Source organism: Capricornis sumatraensis, unplaced genomic scaffold (genome assembly GCF_032405125.1).
Source record: "Capricornis sumatraensis isolate serow.1 unplaced genomic scaffold, serow.2 scaffold15, whole genome shotgun sequence".
Classification (NCBI taxonomy): domain Eukaryota; kingdom Metazoa; phylum Chordata; class Mammalia; order Artiodactyla; family Bovidae; genus Capricornis; species Capricornis sumatraensis.
In genome coordinates this window covers 3,269,326-3,281,139 of record NW_027184626.1, presented here as the reverse complement: position 1 = coordinate 3,281,139, position 11,814 = coordinate 3,269,326, and the positions used below count along the sequence as shown (strand labels likewise).

Genomic DNA, 11,814 nt, shown 5'->3' with positions numbered 1-11,814 from the left:
AACCAAAAAGTCCCACCGATCATACTTTTGAAGCTAAGCTTCACATCTGTTGTTTGGAGAAGATGACTTTTCAAAGAAGCATCATTTACTGTATTCTCTATAAGACAGAGTTTAATTAATGCTTTTTGGAGGGAGTTTCTAGTTAGAGATTATTAATTTTACCCAGGTATAAAAGGTGGAGATAAAGTAAATATTAGAAAAAGAAGTATACTTTTCACTGTCATAAAACACCTTGTTAATCTTTTTATTATTTACTTTAGCTGCTCACAACTACATATAATGGCCCATAGAACCAGAACAGAACGGGACCAGAACCTGAGTGGGCTATGGGTAAGCTCAGTATATACTGCTGACTAGGAGTGTAAGGAAAGTGAAAGTGAAGTTGCTCAGTCGTGTCTGACTCTTTGTGACCCCAAGGACTGTAGCCTATCGGGCTCCTCTGTCCATGGGATTTTCCAGGCGAGAGTGCTGGAGTGGATTGCCATTTCCTTCTCCAGGGGATCTTCCCAACCTAGGAATTGAACCTGGGTCTTCTGCATTGCAGGCAGATGCTTTACTGTCTGAGCCACCAGGGAAACCTTACAGGTAGTGTAAGGAAGTGGAGGCCTGTTCATTCTCAACCACTTTTGAAACAAAAAGTTGCTTCTTCAGACTGTGTCTCAAAAACGTTTTTTTATTTTTTTTAAATTTTAAAATCTTTAATTCTTACATGTGTTCCCAAACATGAACCCCCCTCCCACCTCCCTCCCCATAACATCTCAGTGGGTCATCCCCATGCACCAACCCCAAGCATGCTGTATCCTGCGTCAGACATAGACTGGCGATTCAATTTTTACATGATAGTATACATGGTAGAATGCCATTCTCCAAAATCATCCCACCCTCTCCCTCTCCCTCTGAGTCCAAAAGTCCGTTATACACAGCTGTGTCTTTTTTCCTGTCTTGCATACAGGGTCGTCATTGCCATCTTTCTAAATTCCATATTATATATGTGTTAGTATACTGTATTGGTGTTTTTCTTTCTGGCTTACTTCACTCTGTATAATCGGCTCCAGTTTCATCCATCTCATCAGAACTGATTCAAATGAATTCTTTTTAATGGCTGAGTAATACTGCATTGTGTATATGTACCACTGCTTTCTTATCCATTCATCTGCTGATGGACATCTAGGTTGTTTCCATGTCCTGGCTATTATAAACAGTGCTGCGATGAACATTGGGGTACATGTGTCTCTTTCAATTCTGGTTTCCTCGGTGTGTATGCCCAGCAGTGGGATTGCTGGGTCATAAGGTAGTTCTATTTGCAATTTTTTAAGGAATCTCCACACTGTTCTCCATAGTGGCTGTACTAGTTTGCATTCCCACCAACAGTGTAGGAGGGTTCCCTTTTCTCCACACCCTCTCCAGCATTTATTGCTTGCAGATTTTTGGATCGCAGCCATTCTGACTGGTGTGAAGTGGTATAAAGATGGCGGAGGAATAGGACGGGAAGACCACTTTCTCCCTCACAAATTCCTCAAGAGAACATTTCAACGCTGAGCAAACTCCACAAAACAACTTCTGTAGGCTGGCAGAGGACATCAGGCAACCAGAAAAGCAGACCATTGTCTTCAAAAACAGGTAGGAAAAAATATAAAAGACGAAAAAGGAGACAAAGGAGGTGGGGAGGGAGCTCCGTCCCGGGAAGGGAATTTTAAGAAGAGAGGTTTCCAAACACCAGGAAACACTCTCCCTGCCGAGTCTGTGGTGAGCCTTGGAAACACAGAGGGCAACATAACAGGAAGGAAAAATAAAGAAATAATTAAAACCAAGAGATTACAAGCCCAACAGTAACTCCCCCAGCGGAAAAGCAGCACAGACGCCTGCATCCGCCATTGGGAAGTGGGGGCAGGGCAGGGACGCCCCACGCGCAACCAGAACGATCTAACTTGGGCTAGCAAACCAGCCTGTGGGATAGCTACCGCACGAAAAGCTCGAACATAAGACACCGCCAGGACCGAGCACAGAACGAAGGACGGAACGGAAAAGCCGGCTGCAGACCATCCCCCGCCGGGGATAGGCAGCCAGAGCCGTAAGGACTGGAAAGGGGCAATTGCAGACCCGGAGAGACTTTACCTACCTAACTGCAAGCAGGCTTCTTTGCTAAGACTTCTGGGGGTGCTGGACAGTCACAATCTGCCTCACGGCGGCCGCCAGCGGTCCACCCAGAAAGCTGAGCAGCAGCGGCAGAAAAGGTGACAAACCGCGGCCATCGCGCTCGCCAAACTCCTGAGCTACTCGGACCTGGGAAGGGCACAAAGCGCAGTCCCAGCCGAATCTGTGCCTCTGAGGGCTGCCTGAGCGCCGAACCTGAGCGGCTTGGACCGGGGAAGTACACGCAGCCTAGGGCCGGCCGCAGCTGTAGCTCTTGACAGTCCTCTGATGTTCCCCTCCTAACCTTGTCGAGAAAGTTAAGGAAGTGCAGTTTATTTAAAATGTTGTGTTTAATTTCTGTTATATAGCAAACTGACTCAGATATATATATATATATGCATATATATATGTTCATCTTAATATTCTTTCCCATTTGATTTATCTCAGATACTGAGAATAGTTCCCTGTGCTATCCTATAGGACCGTATTGTTTATCCATTTATTTATATATACTTTTCATCTGTTAACCCAAATTCCCAGTCCTTCCCTCCCCTACCTCTCCTCTCCGTTGACAACCACAAGTCTGTACTCTGTATCTAAGTTGATTTTGGTTATTAGATATGTGAATTTGTGTCATATTTTAGATTCCACGTATAAGTGAGAGTATATGATATTTGTCTTTCTCTTTCTGACTTCACTTATAATCTAGGTCCATCCATGTTGCTGCAGATGGCATTATTGCATTCTTTTTTATGGCTGAGTAGTCTTCCGTTGTATACACACCACATCTTTATCCATTTATCTGTCAATGGACCTTTAGGTTGTGTCCATGTTTGGCTCCTGTAAACAGAGCTATCCGTGGATGTTCAGGCTGTTTCCATGTCTTTGCTGTTGTGAATAAAGATGCTGTGAACATAGAGGTGCAGGCATCTTCTTGAATTATAGTTGTGTCTGGGTTTATGCCCAGGAGTGGGATTGCTGGATCATACGGTAACTCTATTTTTAGTTTTTTGTGGAACTTCTATACTGTTTTCCATAGTGACTGCACAAATGTATATTTCCACCAACAATGTAAGCGAGTTCCCTTTTTTTCACATGCTCTCCAGCATTTATTGTTTGTGGACTTTTGTATGATGGTCATTCTGACTAGTATGAGGTGATACCTTGTTTTGGTTTTGATTTGCATCTCTGTAATAATTAGCGCTGATGAGCATCTTTTCATGTGTCTGTTAGCCATATGTTTGTCTTCTCTGGAAAAATGTCTATTAAGGTCTTCTGCCCACTTTTCAATTGGATTGGTTGTTTATTTGTTACTGAATTGTAGAAGCAATCTGTTTATTTTGGAAGCTAAGCCCTTGTTGGTTGTATCATTTGCAAATGTTTTCTACCAGTCTATAGGATTAGACCTGAGTTTTGAATCATGACTCTGCCACGTATTATATATGTCATATGGGACAAAGCTTTCTCAGTGTCATCTTCAACGTCCATACAAACAACAGGATCAATAATCCTTCCCTTCCAAAATTGTGTGGACCTTGGCAAGTTTGCTCAAAATAGGCACTCAAAAATGAAAGAAAATATTTCTAAGTAAGTTGGGTCACCCAACCAGAGGCAAAATTTGTCACCTTTAAATGAATTTTCTTATTAGGTCATGTTATCTTAATAACCTATGGGAAATGTTAAAAGACTAGAATTTGTCGGAACAAACACATTTTTGCATGCTTCTGGGAAAGTAAGTCAGATAAATAAATGAACCATCTGATTTGACACTTCAGCTCTGAAATGGGGCAGAAGAGAGTTTAAAAAGTTTTTTGGACTTAGAATCAATGCTTTGAAAGGCACTTAACCAACTGTAAATACATAAACCCCTTTTGGGAGGGCAAGCTGGTCGTATCTTCAGAAGCCTTAGAAATACCATAAACTTTGAGTAGTAAGTCTATTCCAAGAAATCCATCCCAGAGAAACCAACAATCAGAGATACTCAGTCAAAAACTTACATATAATACTGTTTATAATTTTTTTTAATAATAATGAAAAATTGGATGCAATTTAAGTGTCTAACAATAGGAGGTTAGTTAAATATGTGGTATTTTTACACACATATTTTAAAATAATCTATTATGAAGCCATTAAAATGTATTTTCAAGTAATGTTTGATGACATAGAAAATGCTCAAATATAAATTTAAGTGAAAAAGGAGAATATAAAGCTAAATTTACAATGTGATGCCAATTTTGTAAAATTGAATATTTAACATAATTATTTTTATTCAACTTAAAAGGAATCAACCAAAATATTGTCACAGCATAAACAGTTAAGACAAATGAATTTCAAATTTAAAATACCATTCCATCTCTTTTCTCTATATCTGTCTTCAGCTCGGGTTAATAATCATGAGCATAGTATGACACAGGCCATATTTTCGTTCCTGTTTTGTTTTCCTCCAAATTCTGACATAAGAATATATAACATTTATTGACAAAAAAATCATATGTTTCCTTTAGATTCAACTACAGAGGGACTGCAGTTTAAGACATTGCCTTTTCTTTTGCACCACTGCCTTTATAAAATGTGGGCCCTTTTTGGCAAATGTTTGGATGAGCGCACCACATGCATTAGCTTTGTACATTGTCTGAATTATCCAAAAGGAAAGAGAATGTTGTAATGAAATTTGCATATCTAACCAGTTAGTTAAGGGAATTTAATGGGCATCCATTTTCAAGGAGATTGCAGAAAACCTACCAGGACATAACAAAAGTAAGTGAAGACGCAGTAATTAGATGTTTTTAGTCATCCTCAGGAAAAAAAAAAGTATTTGCAGGTGGCCTCTACTCAAAGCCAGCCCTGCCAAATGTTGTGGAATCCTATCTAAGGCAAAAGGAAATCAAGAGAGAGTTGTAGGAAAAATCTGGACACATTGCTTCCCTGAACTCTGTAACACATTAGGGCCCAAGCAGTAATCCTTCGGGACCCTTCCAGTCAATTATTAAAGAGAATAAATAGACATCATTCATTCCTCTAGACTTGTACCCTCTACTGATAAAGAAATTGTGGGCTGCTTTTATCAATGAGAGAACTGTGCACTTGGACCAGCAATTCCTGCCAGGACCATGGCTATTTCTAATAGAGAAGTACCAAGAAGCACTATGCCTGAAAGAGACTTGACATTTTCTTCAGCACGTGTGAGATACCCACTAGGTGCTCCTAGATAAAATGTGGAGAGAGGTCATCTGTATGCAGTTGGAGTTTCTGAGTGAAAACGAGAGAGACAGCCAGAGAAATAAAATATATTTTGGTCCTATTTCCGTGGAAGCTATTTATTTTCAGATCAAAAGCTCAAGTTGTTTACCAAATCAAGATTTTCACACTCTTCCACCTGTGGGGGCAGTGAGCTAGATCAAAGTCCTCAGGACTGATCCAGAGTAAAACTGATGCTGAATTGGATTTATGAGGAATGTTGCAGTGAATAAAATGGAAATGGAACACCAGAGTATTAGTCCCAATATTGTACAGAATTGTAAGAATGGGTGGTATGTTTCAACATACTCACAAATATATACTGCTGATTTCTGTTGTTCTAAAGTATTTGCTATAATATCTGATTAACTCAATATACCATTAAGGTTCATATGACCCAGTTTTAGTTTATTAATTATTTTGGAATAACTCTATTTGCAAGTATTAATATTTCTTGACTTTTATTCTTTCTTTCTCTTTATTCCAAAAAATAAAGAGAAAGATACACCTATTTTTATGAAACTAGAATAAAGCTCTGTTTTGTAATAATCATTTGAATCCATTGGAACCTTTAACATATTTGAGATACGAGTTCTTAGTGATTTCATCTTTCTCTGTTTCTTGAAACATTTGCTATTTAATCATCCTAGGAATTATTTTCTCATTCAGTTCAGTTCAGTTCAGTCGCTCAGTCGTGTCCGACTCTTTGCGACCCCATGAATCGCAGCACGCCAGGCCTCCCTGTCCATCACCAACTCCCGGAGTTCACTCAGACTCACGTCCATCGAGTCCGTGATGCCATCCAGCCATCTCGTCCTCAGTCGTCCCCTTCTTCTCCTGCCCCCAGTCTCTCCCAGCATCAGAGTCTTTTCCAATGAGTCAACTTACTTATCAATTATTCCCAGATATACTTTAAAAAAATTATAAACAAACACAAGAGTAATTAAGGAACCTAGAAGGATAGTAAATTATTAAAATAAACTATCACTACTGTTTCATGCTTCAGGTTCTCTTTTTGAGAAGATATAAAAGGGGACTGGAGACATCATCTTTGTACTCCACTCTTTTGTGGAATGTAACTTTGGACTCATAATTTCTCATACTCTGTCCATAATGGCAAATTGAAGAAAACTGTAAGAGGAAGATATTTCACAACTGCGAGATGATTCAGAATCCTAATGCAGACAGATTAGGAACATTCTATAATCTGACAGTGAAATTCATTTCATAAGCAAAAATTTCAGACATTCAGATTATGATGTCCTGGATAAATTTTCTCAAATTCAAAAATCAATAATGATCCAAAATAAAATTTTAAGGATGAAAAAGATATTTGGTTTCCTCATAGTTAACTGTTAACACAGAAAGCACATTACCATCTATATTTGTGAGAAAAACAAGACCATTCCATTTTATTTAAAAGATGTGTGACACCCTTCTTTCACCTGTTATGATATCTCTGCACCAAACTTACCTGATACAGTTTGTAATCAGCAAATGCTGAAGACAGATGTGTAAGAAAAGGTGATTGGGGGAGAAAGTCATGAGGAAATTTAAAAACTCATTGATCATTCTAAATTGTGTTTATAGATGTAAAACTGAAAATGGTCTTAAGTATAGAGCAAAGAAGATACAACCAAAATTATATCATCCAAGAGACTGAAAAATTGCTTTTAAGTGTTGCATTTTGATGATGCAAATTCAGTAAGAACCAGGATTAATGATCAGCTAGAACCTCTTCAATATGTATTTGAAATACAGAATATGTACTACAGAATGGATACATCCCAGGTTCATGCCTGACTGCTGATGGGCAGTTAGTTGCATTTAAAAGATATTTTCCATTTTAGGCATATATAACATTAAAATCATGAAAGTATAAATTATAAATCTGCGTTTACTATATTCAGATTTTCATTAAAATTTCTAAATGATTTTCACTATCTACTTTTACTGATTTTATCTTTTGGTAAATAAAATATTACACAAATATAAATTAGTAAAGAGAGTACATTGGGTCCAGATGTTAAATGGCACTGGCTATTTTTCCTGGCATATGAGAGCAAGGCTTTAGCATGTGGACTAGAAGTAGTTAGGTTCTTGAACTGGACCCAGGTGTGATGTTGAAGCAGGAATATTTTGTGGCACAGTTCTGGGAGTTAGTTTAAAACAAGGCACATGTGGTAAAAATAAATTTTGGGACCAAAAGTACAATTAAATAAAAAGTGCTAATGTCTTCAGACAAACACAGCAGTAGATTTCTTAGCCAATCCTCCTCTGTCCTCCTCTGCTTCCCTTTCTTTTTGCTTCTATCTTCTCCTTCTTTTCCCTCCCAGTCTCTTCCTCCCCCTTCTCTTGTGAGTCTGGGTTAATTTAGGAACTGCTGAAAGAACATCTAAATGGCTGTCCTTACTTTATTCTAATTATGGATCAGGAGAAAAAAGTGTTGGCTGTCTTTCAAGGAAAGCCAATCCACTGAACTCTTCCAGTTTTTTTTTTTTTTTTTTTTTTTCTTTTCTCCCAAACCCAAGGGATTTACATGCTCTCAGAGAAAAGATTCTAAATAAGGAATAATGATCTTAATCTCAACTAGTATGGTTTGTAGGACAGCCTTTTCATAATCTCGATTGCTGCAAATGAATGATTTAGTCTGTATATTTATTGAGCAGCTACTATATGCCAGACACTGGGAATAATTTTTAAAAAAGACATAATCCTGTCTCTCAAAGAGAAATGCGTTCAAACAGTAAACAATTGCAATAATTTGAGGGCAAAGCCAGCCAGGCGTGCTGCAGTCCACGGGATCTCAAAGAGACAGAGACAACCAAGCAACTGAACAACAACAGGAAAAGCAAGCAAAGAGAGGAGCAAAGAGAAAATCAAAGACGAGTTTACTTTCCCAGAAGCCTGTTGAAGAAATACAAACAAAACGCATCCTGAGTTTAAGCTTTAATTTCACAGCTTTCCCTATCTGATTTGCTTATTTTATAAGTAAGCCAACAAGATTTGTGTACTCAGTGACAACACACTGTCTCACAGAACTAACATAGATTTTATTTTCCTAAGAATTTTTACCCTTCCCTTTGTTTCAAGGTGTATGGAAAAGAAGAGTCCCTTTGGTAAGCCAGCCCAGTGAGAACGATGCCTTATCTTTGGACTAACCTTTTGCCCAAATAAACTAATGTTTCTTGCCAGTGGCCTAAATCTCTGTCTAAAAGGTCCATAATGTCATAAAATGGATTTTTTTTTTTTTTTTTTTTTTTGCTCAGCTCACCCACCAGGGTAGTAAAAAATAAAATAAAATCTATATCCAAATACACACAATAAATTTCCATTGCTCTAGGGGCAAAATAAAAGCACTTCCATTTCCTTTTTATTCTGGATCACAGACCTGACTGTTTCTTTTACCCCCTCTCAAATGAACTTCCAACCTTCAAGGTCATTTTCTTTTTAAAAGTTATCCTAGTAACATCTAGAATAGCTCTCTCTGGGAATACCTTTTTATTTTCCCCCTCTCACTTAATTTGCCTCTTATGCACCTTTCTCTCAGGTCCCATATTTTCAGTAATGCTGATTGGGCAACTATTTACTTTTTGCTTGAGTTTGAAAAGCACATCAACAGGCACATAAATGTGTTTTGGATCTCATCCATGTAGAAATATTACTGGTAACTTGATGAATCTGTAAGTAATTTTACAAAAATGTTTAGTGAGTTTTGCCAAGGATGTCTGACCCCCAGCATTGCTCCACTGATGTAAGTTTTTGAGTGCTTGGCCTGTTGTGATCAGTACCAGCTGTTCATGCTTCAGTTGTACACATCAGATGTTAAGTGAAGGAGAAAAGACAGCATATTCTGACTTAGGCTTGAAAGTTTGTGAGCTAGGACAGAAATAAGACTGCAGTTGAAAGCGAAGCATGTCTTTCATGCTTCATGTTAGGTTCAGTTGTACCTTCAGTTCAGTTCAGTTCAGTCGCTCAGTCGTGTCTGACTCTTTGCAACCCCGTGAATTGCAGCACGCCAGGCCTCCCTGTCCATCACCATCTCCCAGAGTTCACCCAAACTCTTGTCCATCCAGTCGGTGATGCCATCCAGCCATCTTATCCACTGTTGTCCCCTTCTCCTCCTGCCTCCAATCCCTCCCAGTATCAGAGTCAGTTCTTCGCATGAGGTGGCCAAAGTATTGGAGTTTCAGCTTTAGCATCAGTCCTTCCAATGAACACCCAGGGCTGATCTCCTTTAGGATGGACTGGTTGGTTCTCCTTGCAATCCAAGGGACTCTCAGTTGTACCTTCAGTTCAGTTCAGTCGCTCAGTCGTGTCCATCTCTTTGCGACCCCATGAATCGCAGCATGCCAGGCCTCCCTGTCCATCACCAACTCCCGGAGTTCACTCAGACTCACGTCCATCAAGTCAGTGGTGCCATCCAGCCATCTCATCATCCTCTGCCGTCCCCTTCTCCTCCTGCCTCCAATCCCTCCCAGCATCAGAGTCTTTTCCAATGAGTCTTAGCATAATTAAAAATCTCTCTCAATCAGATGCTGCATAGAGCAGATAGAGTATCTCTAACAAAGAATAAAGATTCATTAAAATAGTTTTGTTTGATAAAGATTTAAAAAACTGTTTGATTTTTTGTACAGACTTCTTCACAGACTTCCAAGGAAGAAAATAAAAACAATAAAATATTGATAATGTATTGTGATTTCCTTAGAGAGCAGTAAGAAATCTATTTCAGGACACATTTCAGTAGGAGTTAAAATTATTTAGGTTTTTAAATTTTTTGCTTTGAAAGACCATGAGGTTAGTGAAAGCATGGGATATTTTAAGTATATTTACATCCAGCCTAAATGCCAACACAGAGATGCCCCTTTAGTTCAGTTCAGTTCAGTCACTCAGTCGTGTCCGACTCTTTGTGACCCCATGAATTTATAAAAGTGGAAGTACGTATTCTTCCACTTTTAAATACTTTCTTCCACTTTTACATACATTTCTTCCACTATTACATACATTATTCCACAAATACATACATAATGGAATGTATGTATTTCATTACATCTAAACACATACTGCCTAGGGCGTGGCTCCCAGTATCATAACATACGTTTAAGGTTTAGGGCCAGGCATAGTTGTTAAAAACTAGTATTGAGAGAGTGTTAGTTAAAGCTTTGGAGTAGAATGTCCATCAGACCAAACAAAACAATAGCCCTATTGACAGTAACCAAAAAGTGGAAATGACCCAAATGATGAACCTCACTGATTAATGGAGAAGTAAACAGTGGTATATCCATACAATGGGAAAGTATTCAGCCACTAAAGGGAATGAAGTGATACTTGCTACAGTGTGGATGAATTTTACAAATTGTTGTTGTTGTTGTTCAGTCGCTATGTCCTACCTAACAAACTGCAGAATGCCAGGCTTCCCTGTCTTTCACTATCTTTCAGAGTTTGCTCAAACTCATGTCCATTGAGTTGGTGATACTATCTAACCCTCTCATTCTCTGCTGTCCCCTATTTTTTCCTTCCGTCTTTTGGAGAATCAGGGTTTTTTCCAATGAGTCAACGCTTGGCATCAGGTGGCCAAGGTATTGGAGCTTCAGCTTCAGCATCAGTCCTTCTAGTGAGTATGTATTCAAGGGTGATTTCCTTTAGGATTAACTGGTTTGATCTCCTTGCTGTCCGAAGTAAAAGTGAAAGTCATTCAGTTGTATCTGACTTTATAGTCCATGGGATTCTCTGGTCACAGAATACTGGAGTGGGTAGCCATTCCCTTCTCCAAGGGATCTTCCCAACCCTGGGATCGAACTGAGATCTCCCACATTGCAGGTGGATTCTTTACCTACTGAACCACCAGGGAAGCCTTGCTTGCTGTCCAAGGGACTCTCGGGAGTCTTCTCTGGCACCACTATCCAAAAGCATCAGTTCTTCCTTGCTCAGCCTTCTTTATGGTCTGACTCTCACATCTGAACATCACTACTTGAAAAACCATTTTTCTGACTATGCAAACAATGTCGGCCATGTGATATCTCTGCTTTTTAATATGCTGTCTAGATTAGTCGTAGTTTTCCTTCAAAGGATCAATTGTCTTAATTTCATGGCCACAGTCACCATCTGCAGTGGTTTTCAAGCCCAAGAAAATAAAATCTGTCACTGTTTCCACTTTTCCCTCTTCTATTTGCCATGAATTGATAGGACTGGAAGCCATGATCTTAGTTTTTTGAATGTTGACTTTTAAGCAAGTTTTATCACTCACCTCTTTCACCCTCAAGAAAAGGTTCTCTAGTTTATCTTCACCTCCTGCCATTAGAGTGGTATTATCTGCATATCTGATGTTGTTCATATTTCTTCCAGCAGTCTTGATTCCAGCTTGTGATTCACCCAGCCCAGCATTTTACATGATGTACTCTGCGTAGAAGTTAAATAACCAGGGTGGCAACAACCCAGTCTGTT

The 11,814-nt window shown here is 39.0% G+C and overlaps 1 protein-coding gene across 2 annotated transcripts in view; it reads left to right on the top strand.

The window, feature by feature from the left end:
* The first annotated feature begins 1,472 nt into the window (after window positions 1-1,472).
* Window positions 1,473-11,814, top strand: part of LOC138072394 (lysozyme C, kidney isozyme-like) — a 55,382-nt gene continuing 45,040 nt past the window's right edge. For both annotated transcript variants that reach the window (XM_068963499.1, XM_068963498.1), the window contains exon 1: window positions 1,473-1,620. The gene's annotated coding sequence lies outside the window, so the exon portion shown is untranslated. The remainder of the gene's footprint in view (window positions 1,621-11,814) is intronic.